The following is a 13,322-nucleotide window of genomic DNA, read 5'->3' as shown; positions in this document are numbered from 1 at the left end:
TCCTCATCTCCCAGTGACTCATGTCCAACGGTTACATCACAATCTGCAACGAGTTTCTCATCCAGACGGCACCACTAGGGGGCTCCACTACACTGTGGGACCCTCCTCTTCTTAGTGGATATCCACGTAGACCACCATGGTGCAGTTTGATGACCTATCCAGCCACGGCACAGTGTATGGCGCTGAGTACTGTACAGCTGAATGTTGGGGGTACTGGGTGTCGGACCCCCACCAACCAATGTCAAAGTACTGGACAACCCCTTTAATCAGGGGGTATTTTAATACTACTGATTCTTCTTCACATCAACAGGAATCTGGTCTAACGCCATTCATGATCGCAGTGAGAGAGAACCGGCTGTCCATAGTGGAACGATTCCTCGACCTGGGAGCGAATCTCCAAGAGAAGACTGAGGCAAGTAGTAAAATCCATTCATCCATATATCCATTCATCCATATATCCATTCATCCATATATCCATTCATCCATATATCCATCCATCCATATATCCATCCATCCATATATCCATCCATCCATCCATATATCCATCCATCCATCCATATATCCATCCATCCATATATCCATCCATCCATATATCCATCCATCCATATATCCATCCATCCATCCATATATCCATTCATCCATATATCCATCCATCCATATATCCATCCATCCATCCATATATCCATCCATCCATTTATCCATCCATCCATATATCCATCCATCCATTTATCCATCCATCCATATATCCATCCATCCATATATCCATCCATCCATATATCCATCCATTCATATATCCATCCATTCATATATCCATCCATTCATATATCCATCCATATATCCATTCATCCATATATCCATCCATTCATCCATATATCCATCCATCCATATATCCATCCATATATTCATCCATCCATATATTCATCCATCCATATATTCATCCATCCATATATTCATCCATCCATATATCCATCCATCCATATATCCATCCATCGATCCATATATCCATCCATATATCCATCCATCCATATATCCATCCATCCATATATCCATCCATCCATCCATATATCCATCCATCCATCCATATATCCATCCATCCATCCATCCATATATCCATCCATCCATCCATATATCCATCCATCCATTCATATATCCATCCATCCATTCATATATCCATCCATCCATCCATATATCCATCCATCCATCCATATATCCATCCATCCATCCATATATCCATCCATCCATCCATATATCCATCCATCCATATATCCATCCATCCATTCATATATCCATCCATCCATTCATATATCCATCCATCCATTCATATATCCATCCATCCATCCATATATCCATCCATCCATCCATATATCCATCCATCCATCCATATATCCATCCATCCATCCATATATCCATCCATCCATCCATATATCCATCCATCCATCCATATATCCATCCATCCATCCATATATCCATCCATCCATCCATATATCCATCCATTCATATATCCATTCATATATCCATTCATCCATCCATATATCCATCCATCCATATATCCATCCATTCATATATCCATTCATATATCCATTCATATATCCATTCATATATCCATTCATCCATTCATATATCCATCCATTCATATATCCATCCATTCATATATCCATCCATTCATATATCCATCCATTCATATATCCATCCATATATCCATCCATCCATCCATATATCCATCCATCCATCCATATATCCATCCATCCATCCATATATCCATCCATCCATCCATATATCCATCCATCCATCCATATATCCATCCATCCATCCATATATCCATCCATCCATATATCCATCCATCCATATATCCATCCATCCATCCATTCATTCATATATCCATCCATCCATCCATATATCCATCCATCCATATATCCATCCATCCATCCATCCATCCATATATCCATCCATCCATATATCCATCCATCCATATTTCCATCCATCCATCCATATATCCATCCATCCATATATCCATCCATCCATATATCCATCCATCCATATATCCATCCATCCATATATCCATCCATCCATATATCCATCCATCCATATATCCATCCATCCATATATCCATCCATTCATATATCCATATATCCATCCATCCATATATCCATCCATTCATATATCCATCCATCCATCCATCCATCCATCCATTCATATATCCATCCATCCATCCATCCATCCATCCATCCATATATCCATCCATCCATCCATATATCCATCCATCCATCCATATATCCATCCATCCATCCATATATCCATCCATCCATATATATATCCATCCATCCATCCATCCATATATCTATCCATCCATATATCTATCCATCCATATATCTATCTATCCATCCATCCATATATCCATCCATCCATATATCCATCCATTCATATATCCATCCATCCATTCATATATCTATTATCTATCTATCTACTGTATCTATTCTTGATTAATGTTCATCAGCAAGTGTGACCACAACTATAAGAGCAGAAGTTTTGGCAGTTTGCTGATCTGGAGCATTCAGGCATGTGCTAACATCAGCACTGATCTTAGAGAAGCACTTTTGCCTGCCTAATGCCTATCAATCATGGAAGGCTTATGAAGCCACTTCCCAAAAATTTGGATTCTTTCATTCTACAGTGAGAAAGATTATTCACAAGTGGGAAACATTCAAGGCAGTTGACAATTTTTTTTTCAGGAGTGGACATCCCAACAAATTTATTCTCATTAGGTAATGCTTAAAGAAAATGCAAAAAAAGACTCAAGAGCTACGGCTCAGACTCTAAAGGTCTCTACAATAAATATTCAAGTTCTTAAACGTATAATTGCAAAAAACTTTACAAGCCTGGCTTTATTAGAGGTGTTTCCAGGAGAAAGCCTCTATAAAGAAATAGCAAGTTACAGAACTCAATAAATGGCAACACAAGCCCAAACATTTGTTTTTCACAAAGTTCTGAATTTTTTTTAACTATTAAAATACTGCATATATATAAAAAAAACTATAGAAGTTTGGTATCGTCGTAATTTTAATGATCTGAAAAATCATGTTGCCAGGTTATTTTTATTATGTAAAGAACAGTATAAAAATGAAACTCTAAAAACTTTGGTGAAAGTACTTTTTGTTTTCACCCATTTTTCCAGGGGCGGGCATACCATTGGTGCAGTCTAGGGGCCCAAGAGGTAAGGGGGCCACTACCGCCCCCTAATGGGCTGTTGAACAGCAAAGGGCCCATATATTCATCTTCTGTCTTTGTCACCGGTGTCATGCAAAAATCAAGTCCTAATATTGCAATGTTGACAGAAAAAAGATATGGTTCTTCGAAGAAGGAAATAAGAATGAAAATTTCCACCCAACATTTGGGGACCCCTCAGAATTTCCTGGCTCTTTTTACCCATCGGGGGTCCTATCTAGCCGCACCACTTTGATAATGCCCCACACTTCTTACCGTGCTGCCATCATTTCCTGGCGGTCTGCCTCCCGCTTCTCCGGCCGATGTGCCTGATCACGACAGGTGGGAAGGCAGAGACTTCTGACCACTTTATTACACCATCGGGGTGACCAGCCGTCTTCTTCTTCTTGCTTTGTAGGACGGTCGCTCAGCGTTGCACGTCGCCGCAGCCAGCTCTAAGGACGAGATTGTCCGACTTCTTCTGGTGAAAAAAGCAGAACCAAACCTTCCTGGAGGGGTAAGCAATCACCATGATATCTTATACAGGAGTAATTTACATACATGACCAGAAAGTATGTGAACCCCCTATATGATAATACCTTTTAAGTTTTCCCTTTCTCACTTCAGAGGATGTGTGCTCCAATGGTGGTGGCTTTACACTCCTCCTGCAGACACCTGGCATTGTGCAGACTTGTGTCGTCCTCACAAACCCCACTCTATGAAATTTCACCCATGAATGTGGAAATGTGGAAAACTGTTAACGCTTCTATATTTGGAAGCTTCTTACTTTGCAGCATTTTTTCCACACCTGCCTAAAACTTTTGCATAATACATACAATACCAATCCGTCATATTCCAGTATATGATTCCTGGCTGATACATGTGTACAGTATTTACATTATTGTCCATTGCTGTTTCACAGCTAAAAGAGCAGCTTCCGCTGCACTACACGGCCCAGCGACCCACCGGGGCGATCAGTGTCATCCAGACATTGCTGAGAGCCTCCCACAAGGACGCCCGACTCATCCAAGACAAGGTGCGAGGAATTATATCGATCCAAGATCCATGTAATAACACAGACATTGGGATCTAATGAACATGGACCTTTTACAGAAGTGTCTTCCCCTGTCTCCCCCCTCACAATGATGCCCCAGGCAGGAGCCTGCTCGCCCTACCCCTCGTCCTGGCTCATTACTTGTAATGTTTCCCCCCAGGACGGCTGCATCCCTCTATTCCTGGCCATCGAGTCCGGCAACCTGGGGATATGTAAAGAACTGCTCTCGTCTCACGCAGACGCCCAGCTCAAAGCTAGAAGCAAAGTAAGAAAGGGCAAAGTGGCTGCAACCTGCAGAACATTGCACCATGTAGCAGATAGAAGACATTACAGATTGTAGAGAAGGTGATCAGCGCCGCTCTGATCCGGGGGAGGTCTGCGCCAATCCGATCAGTAGGGACTCTGAGCTGTCATGTTTGCTGCCCTGATACATTGTGACGTTTGCATGTAACATGTTTCTATCCTGACTGCAGAGATCTGGGGACTGCGCCCTCCACACCGGCTGCAGAAAGAGAGACGTGGACGTGGTCAAGATCCTGGTGGAATATGGAGCTTCTGTGGATTGTCAAAATGTGAGCATCTATCATCTATCTATCATCTATCTATCATCTATCTATCATCTATCTATCATCTATCTATCATCTATCTATTATCTATTATCTATCTATCATCTATCTATTATCTATCTATTATCTATCTATTATCTATCTATTATCTATTATCTATCTATTATCTATCTATTATCTATCTATTATCTATCTATTATCTATCATCTATCTATTATCTATCATCTATCATCTATCTATCTATCTGCTCACTAATAGTAGATCATCTGGCACAGGGTGACGGTCAGACCGCGCTCCACGTTGCAGCCTGGGAAGGTGATGAGATGACTGTGAAGTTCCTTCATCAAAGTAAAGCCGACCCGAACCTCACTGACATGGTAACTTGTGGCCGCTCCTGCTATGAGGGATTGTATTTTCCTCATCTTGTATTTGGGTTTATAGATATTAATATCCAAGGGAAAAGATGTCCGCTTGTAAGAAGGTCAGTTCTGGCTGAGTGATCTGCTACCACAGGCTTCACCGGGAACACGTTTACTTAGCCACTAGTACAGCTGTCAGTCTCCCAGGGAGGCACCGAGCTTTGCAGTTACTAAAGTTTAGACACAGCTCTTATTGATTATATATCAGACTGAAGCACTGAGCTTAGTGGTTTTACATCAGAGCTGAGGCACAGAGCTTGGTGGTTACACATCAGAGCTGAGGCACAGAGCTTGGTGGTTACATATAAAAGTTTAGGCACAGAGCTTGGTGGTTACATATGAAAGTTTAGGTACAGAGCTTGGTGGTTACATATGAAAGTTTAGGTACAGAGCTTGGAGGTTACATATGAAAGTTTAGGTACAGAGCTTGGAGGTTACATATGAAAGTTTAGGTACAGAGCTTGGTGGTTACATATGAAAGTTTAGGCACAGAACTTGGTGGTTACATATGAAAGTTTAGGTACAGAGCTTGGTGGTTACACATCAGAGTTAGGAACTGAGTTTGGCGATTGTACTTGGCAGTTACACACTGAACCGTGATCCAGAGCTTTGATGGTTTCCAGCAGCTACAGGAACATCCGCAGCAGCCTGCAGTATCAGGAGGCGCCTCTATTGAAGGAGCTCTCATTATGGCAGCAATAATAACTGTAGTCCAGAGGAGGCGCACAACACACACAGTGGACATTACCGGGCAGCACTGCCTTCACTGAGAAACTCTCTGCCCAATATTCACTGCTTTATGTGTAGGAAAGTAGCCTGTGCTCCTACCGAAAAGAGATAAAGGGTGGCTTTAACCCCAATGTTAATTGCCATACACCACAATCTTGTATACAGAGCTCAGCAGGCAGTATCACACATGAAGTGCTCAGATACAGAGCTCAGCAGGCAGTATCACACATGACATGCTCAGATACAGAGCTCAGCAGGCAGTATCACACATGACGTGCTCAGATACAGACGCTCTGCAGGCAGTATCACACATGACGTGCTCAGATACAGACGCTCTGCAGGCAGTATCACACATGACGTGCTCAGATACAGACGCTCTGCAGGCAGTATCACACATGACGTGTTCAGATACAGAGCTCAGCAGGCAGTATTACACATGACGTGCTCAGATACAGAGCTCAGCAGGCAGTATCACACATGACGTGCTCAGATACAGAGCTCAGCAGGCAGTATCACACATGACGTGCTCAGATACAGAGCTCAGCAGGCAGTATCACACATGACGTGCTCAGATACAGACGCTCTGCTGGCAGTATCATACATGACGTGCTCAGATACAGAGCTCAGCAGGCAGTATCACACATGACATGGTCAGATACAGAGCTCAGCAGGCAGTATCATACATGACGTGCTCAGATACAGAGCTCAGCAGGCAGTATCACACATGACATGGTCAGATACAGAGCTCAGCAGGCAGTATCACACATGACGTGCTCAGATAGAGAGCTCAGCAGGCAGTATCACACATGACGTGCTCAGATACAGAGCTCTGCAGGCAGTATCACACATGACATGGTCAGATACAGACGCTCTGCAGGCAGTATCTCACATGACGTGCTCGGATACAGACACTGCAGGCAGTATCACACATGACGTGCTCAGATACAGAGCTCAGCAGGCAGTATCGCACATGACGTGCTCAGATACAGAGCTCAGCAGGCAGTATCGCACATGACGTGCTCGGATACATGATGGGGTTCCTCGCTTCTGTTTTCTGCAGATGGACAGATCTCCCCTGCACATTGCTGCAGAGAGAGGACACACCGGGATTGTGGAAATACTCACAGAGAAGTTTCGTGCCAATGTTTTAGCCCGGACTAAGGTGAGCAGATCCTTGAACCTCCATCTCTCGCGCATTTTTGGGGCGAAACATAAAAGCGGATACAAAACAGAGACATCTCAGCCTTTTATACTTTGCCTTTTATTTTTCAAATTATTCCTGTTTTGTCTAAAAAAAAAAGTACATTAAAAAAAAAAGCTGCATAACAAAAGTCTATTGCTCCTGCACGTTATTTCCAGGAGGAGCTGCAATGTTACCCAGTAACCACAAGGAGGCGCACCAGAGCTGATGTCACACAGTCCTCCTGCCCCCCAGGCTAAGCCCCTGTAACCACAAATCCTTCCCCAAATCCTTTTTCTATTTCCTCATGTTCCTCTTCTTTGCTTCCTAGGACGGCGACACTCTAATGCACATCGCCTCCCAGTGTGGACATTCAGAAACTGCGCTCACCTTCCTGAAAAAGGGCGTCCTGCTACATATGCCCAATAAGGTGTGTATGAGATTACCGCCAGTGTTATGTGCCACCTAATGGACTCGCCAAGATCAAATGCTGCTTTAATACTAGAGAAATAAATGGGACAGCCTGCAGTGTAAAGAATGGCGGTTTTGATTACAAAGTTGTGTTTTATATATACTGTAGAAGCTTCTTAAGCATGTTAGCTCCTGTTCTTCTTAGTCCATGTGATGCATTCAATTTGGAGGACATGGCTGTGGAAAACAGAATAAAAAAAAATCCTATATGCTTTACACAGAGAACTTGAAACTTTAAATAAAGTGACAACAGATAAGTTCTCCATCAAGGGATTTTTTTTTACCACTAACATGAGGGCATAAACATCATCAGTGGTTGTGTCAGAAAAATATTAAGAAGATATTAAGAAGTCTCTCTCCCAGACCAATCTTCCCTCCTCCCCTATAGTAATTGTCAAAAGAGAAGAGCTGACACTTGGCCGGTGGCGTCTATGCAAATTAACACACACATGAGAAATGCCTTGTAAGCAAATGCTAGCCCTAAGGTGCTACCAAACCCAAATAACACAGGCTTGTGATAAATTTACAGCTAACTGAGAAGGTTGTATTCCCAGAGCTTCAAAGAGAATTTAACAGAGGTCTGTAACCAGGCCGGAGTCAACATGAAATATGGAATAACTAAAGTTCCATACTTCGGATAATAATGGGGCCTATATTTTTAGTGGCAGGGTCAGCCAAGGAACAATATGCTTATTTTTTCATAGCCGTAAGCCCCTCCGAGGAGCTGCGGCGCAAAAATAACAAAATAACAGACCGCAGCTATAACGTGTGTGGTCTCTGGAGAAAGGTAAATTAATAACGGAAAATATGGTATTATTTTCGGGCTGCTGCGGTCAACCAGTGAGAAATTATCCCAGAAGTGGAGATTCTAATAAAATTATGAAGGCTAGAGACCAGCCCACGTGATGTCGGCACAGGTGGGTGGGGGCAGGTCTCTCCCTTCAGCATAAAAGAATCCACTGAGGATGGATCAGTACTCATTACCGAGAGTATATGTATCATAAGCAAGGGGTCGCGTTCTCTGAAAGGTCATAGGAGAACTCCCCTCCAGCTATATTGAGTCGTCTCTGCTTCTTCTCTAACCCTGCTTATTTTGTGTAACTGCATATGTATTGTGTTGTCTCCATTTGTAAATTCATGTTTATTTTTCATGATCACTGCCTCCCTTCTGGATTAAATATAAAATTTGATAGTCCTGTTTCTTTTGCTCTGCAATCGTTCCCTCCCCCAAAGCCATATACGCTACCAGAACACAGGCGTCCGACCAGGCCTGTATTATGTTTCAAACTGGCCGGTGGTGGCAGCGAATACTAATAATTGGGTTATCGTGAATCTGGCAGTAACCGTACGGGGTGTATACACGCCATGCGTTGGAATCTGGAGGTGTGATACCATACACTTTCTGCTCGCTTGCCGATAGCTATGTAGTGAGCAATCTGGATCGTGTGCTCGCGAATTCCTGCTCAATCCTATGAATTCTTGACAGAGTCGTCGCTGTGAGTTCTTGACAGGTTGTTTTTCCGTTTTATAGCACGGCTGGATGATATGAAGCTGTGTCTTTTTTGCAACCTCACTATTTATTTGACTATGTTATCATGTGGACACCAACACTCCAAATCTTGAGGGCACAAGTTTGCTTACAGCGGATTTCATTGAAGTGAAAAACAGATTGTATTATTTTTACATTCAGTGAAAATAATCTGCTCAGGGGAGGGGCTAGTTGATAAGCCCCGCCCATGAGGACCTGGGAAAACAACACTTATTTTAAAGGCTGTCTCTATTAATGGGTAGCACATTTGTACATCAGATATGATATTTAATAATGGAAACAGTCTCTAGGCCCCTGTATATGAATATTATTATTGATAATGGTGTTGTATTGTGCGAATTCATTATGTTTTCCTTACCCTGCAGTCAGGGGCATTGTGCCTCCATGCAGCAGCCAGGAGGGGGCACACTGCTGTGGTAAAAGCGTTGTTACAGAAGGGGGCTCAAGTCAATGCTAAAACCAAGGAGAATTACACCGCGCTTCACATTGCTGTGGAGAACTGCAAACCACAGGTGGTCCAGACCCTGCTCGGCTTCGGAGCACAAGTACAACCCAAAGGAGGGAAGGTAAGAGCATAAAGGCCCATGTGAAACTTAAAAACATTGTTTCATTTATTTTCTTTTTTTTTTTACCCTATAAAGTAATTGTTTAGTTAATAGAGGAGGGTGCAGGAGCCCCTACAAATAGCTGAAATTCAATATCCATGTTGCTTCCCATGCCTATTACTTCATACGGCCACAGGATGGCGACAGAGTCCCGCTTGCTGATACAATGTATCCATGAATGTACCACTGACTGTTTTATAGGACTCGATCCATCAGAAAGTGAAATCACTTTGTGCTACGTCTTCCATTTATGACACATTATGAAGTCAAAGACGTGACTCATCTCTGCCGGGAGCAGGGATTTATTTTCTGTGCCCCCCGATCCATAAAATAAAGTTTGCTTCTTTTTTATTACAAGCACAGTAAGAACTTTACAAGGATCTCTCGCTGCACTTCTACTCAGCTGCATTTGTCATCTAAGTCCGTGTTCTTCAGCCTCCGGTTATTACAAAGCAACAACTCTCATCGTACCCTGACAACCTCTGGAGTAGTTTTGCAAAACCCAAAAAGTCAAAAGGTTGTCAACCCAGGCTCGAAATGTGGACAGTTGGGTAGACATACTGCTATGGGGCGCAAACTGCTTTCAATATCCCCCCAATAATATCTCTGATTTAAATCTGGGGTAACAAGAGACCCCCGAGAATCCCATTATATCGGCCAAGAGCTCTCCATCCTGATATTTGGTTACTCTGTCACGGGAATATGAATGATCACTAATCACCGGGGTATAAATACTTTTACAATCATTATTTATCAATCCAATGCCAAATAAAAATGATGCAGTGTTGCAAAGTCTTGATTACACTATCTCCCACCGTTTTGTGTATACAGCTCCTATGAAGACCAATGTGCCTTCATGTTAAGACTAGAAAGGTAGACTGGTCTGCAGTAATGTGTCGCTAGAAGGGGGTATCAATGGCCCCTCACTTCTGCATCGGAAGGTAAAAGGTGCTGCCAACGTGGCATCCGTCAGCTGATGCCAGGGATCGCAGGTATCGGGCACTCACTACCTAATTGTGATTAGTAGGACAATCTGCCAAAAACAGAGACCCCCCCCCAAAGGTGGTCCTGAGGAAGCCACTGCTCTAGATTTAATCAAGAGGGTTTCCATTCATTGAAAGCAAAAAGAGATCTAGAAGTCGGTGAAGGACTGAAAGTCCATTAGAAACGTGCAGACTGTCTCATATACGGTGGCTGGTCCATTTAACTCAGCATTTATCAAATAGGACCAGGAGACTCCATTACACATTGCAGCGCGGATAAAAGATGGGGAGAGAGTGGCCGAGATCCTGCTGAAGAGCGGAGCTGATGTCAACATGGAGCGAGCGGTGAGTAGGACACCACTCAATGTCATTCCAAATTCCCATTGAAATTGCTCGTTGTGCAAGGTCTTTGCCATTTAAGTCTAGTGTAGATGTAGCTCCTGCTTTCCCTCATGCCGCCATGGAGTTACATGTTGCTGTACATTTCTCTCTGCTTGCAGCCACCACTAGAGGGAGCTCACTACATACAGATTTATACAGCCACCACTAGGGGAAGCTCACTACATACAGATTTATACAGCTACCACTAGGGGGAGCTCAAATATACAGATTTATACAGCCACCACTAGGGGGAGCTCACTACATACAGATTTATACAGCCATCACTAGGAGGAGCTCACTACATACTGATTTATACAGCCACCACTAGAGGGAGCTCAATACATACAGATTTATACAGCCACCACTAGAGGGAGCTCACTACATACAGATTTATACAGTCACCACTAGGGGGAGCTCAATACATACAGATTTATACAGCCATCACTAGGAGGAGCTCACTACATACTGATTTATACAGCCACCACTAGAGGGAGCTCAATACATACAGATTTATACAGCCACCACTAGAGGGAGCTCACTACATACAGATTTATACAGTCACCACTAGGGGGAGCTCAATACATACAGATTTATACAGCCATCACTAGGAGGAGCTCACTACATACTGATTTATACAGCCACCACTAGAGGGAGCTCACTACATACAGATTTATACAGTCACCACTAGGGGGAGCTCAATACATACAGATTTATACAGCCATCACTAGGAGGAGCTCACTACATACTGATTTATACAGCCACCACTAGAGGGAGCTCAATACATACAGATTTATACAGCCACCACTAGAGGGAGCTCACTACATACAGATTTATACAGCCATCACTAGGAGGAGCTCACTACATACAGATTTATACAGCCACCACTAGGAGGAGCTCACTACATACAGATTTATACAGCCACCACTAGGGGGAGCTCACTACATACAGATTTATACAGCCACCACTAGGGGGAGCTCACTACATACAGATTTATACAGCCATCACTAGGGGGACCTCACTACATACAGATTTATACAGCCATCACTAGGGGGACCTCACTACATACAGATTTATACAGCCACCACTAGGGGGAGCTCACTACATACAGATTTATACAGCCACCACTAGGGGGAGCTCACTACATACAGATTTATACAGCCATCACTAGGAGGAGCTCACTACATACAGATTTATACAGCCACCACTAGGAGGAGCTCACAACATACAGATTTATACAGCCATCACTAGGGGGACCTCACTACATACAGATTTATACAGCCACCACTAGGAGGAGCTCACTACACATAGATCTACACAGCCAACACTAGAGGGAGCTCACTAAATACAGATGACTGGGGGACGGGTAATGCTGGACTTGGACTTTTTTGCTTTTGCTGGGGTTTGGATTTTGCTATTTATTGATTGTAAGTTTTGTATTTTTATAATAAGAGTTCACTACATACAGATTTATACAGCCACCACTAGGGGGGCATATTACTTTTATATTTACTCAGCTACCACTTGAGGGAGCTTACTGAATACAGATTTAGATGGCCACCACAAGGGGTAGCTCACTTCCTACAGATTTATATAGACACCACTAGGGGGAGGTCACCGAATCCAAATGTATACCGATACCACTACAAAAATGTTTATATAGTTACCACTAGTGGGAGCTCACTGGATAGATTTATACAGCCACCACTAGGGGGAGCTCACTGAATACAGATGTATACAGCCACCACTAGAGGTAAGCACACTACATGTGAATTCACACGGCTCCCATTGAACTCAGAAATAAGTCTTGTTCTTCCTAGCTCTTTTATCTCCAGTCTTATTAGTGACATTTTTTTTCTTCTTCTTCTCAGAACGGTGAAACTGCAGTGCATGTAGCCGCTCAATACGGCAACATAAAGATGATCCGAACATTGATGGAGGAGGGAGGAGAGGTCACGTGGCAGTCAAAGGTGCTTCATATTCAGCGATTTCTCTACTCCATTGTCGTTCAGCTTTATAAAAAAAAATTATGTTCCAGCTTTACTTGATTTCAGCTGCCTCCTGGCATTATGCTTCAGGTTTGGTTGTATCAGCAGTTAATGCACTGATCCATGAAGCTGTGGATGAGCTGTTTTTTTCCTGTAGTTTTAAAAAATGAGAACAATGTCACAGTTCACCGGCTATGCC

General features: G+C 43.0%; 1 pseudogene; it reads left to right on the top strand.

Annotated features, from left to right (window-relative positions):
- Positions 1-13,322, top strand: part of LOC141266071 (uncharacterized) — a 77,189-nt pseudogene that overhangs the window by 1,420 nt on the left and 62,447 nt on the right.

The sequence above is a fragment of the Phyllobates terribilis genome, unplaced genomic scaffold, assembly GCF_046119375.1.
Source record: "Phyllobates terribilis strain yellow unplaced genomic scaffold, ASM4611937v1 Scaffold_4__5_contigs__length_816908805, whole genome shotgun sequence".
Lineage (NCBI taxonomy): Eukaryota > Metazoa > Chordata > Amphibia > Anura > Dendrobatidae > Phyllobates > Phyllobates terribilis.
The sequence above is the reverse complement of the archived record's forward strand: the minus strand, read 5'-3'. Positions and strand labels throughout refer to the sequence as shown.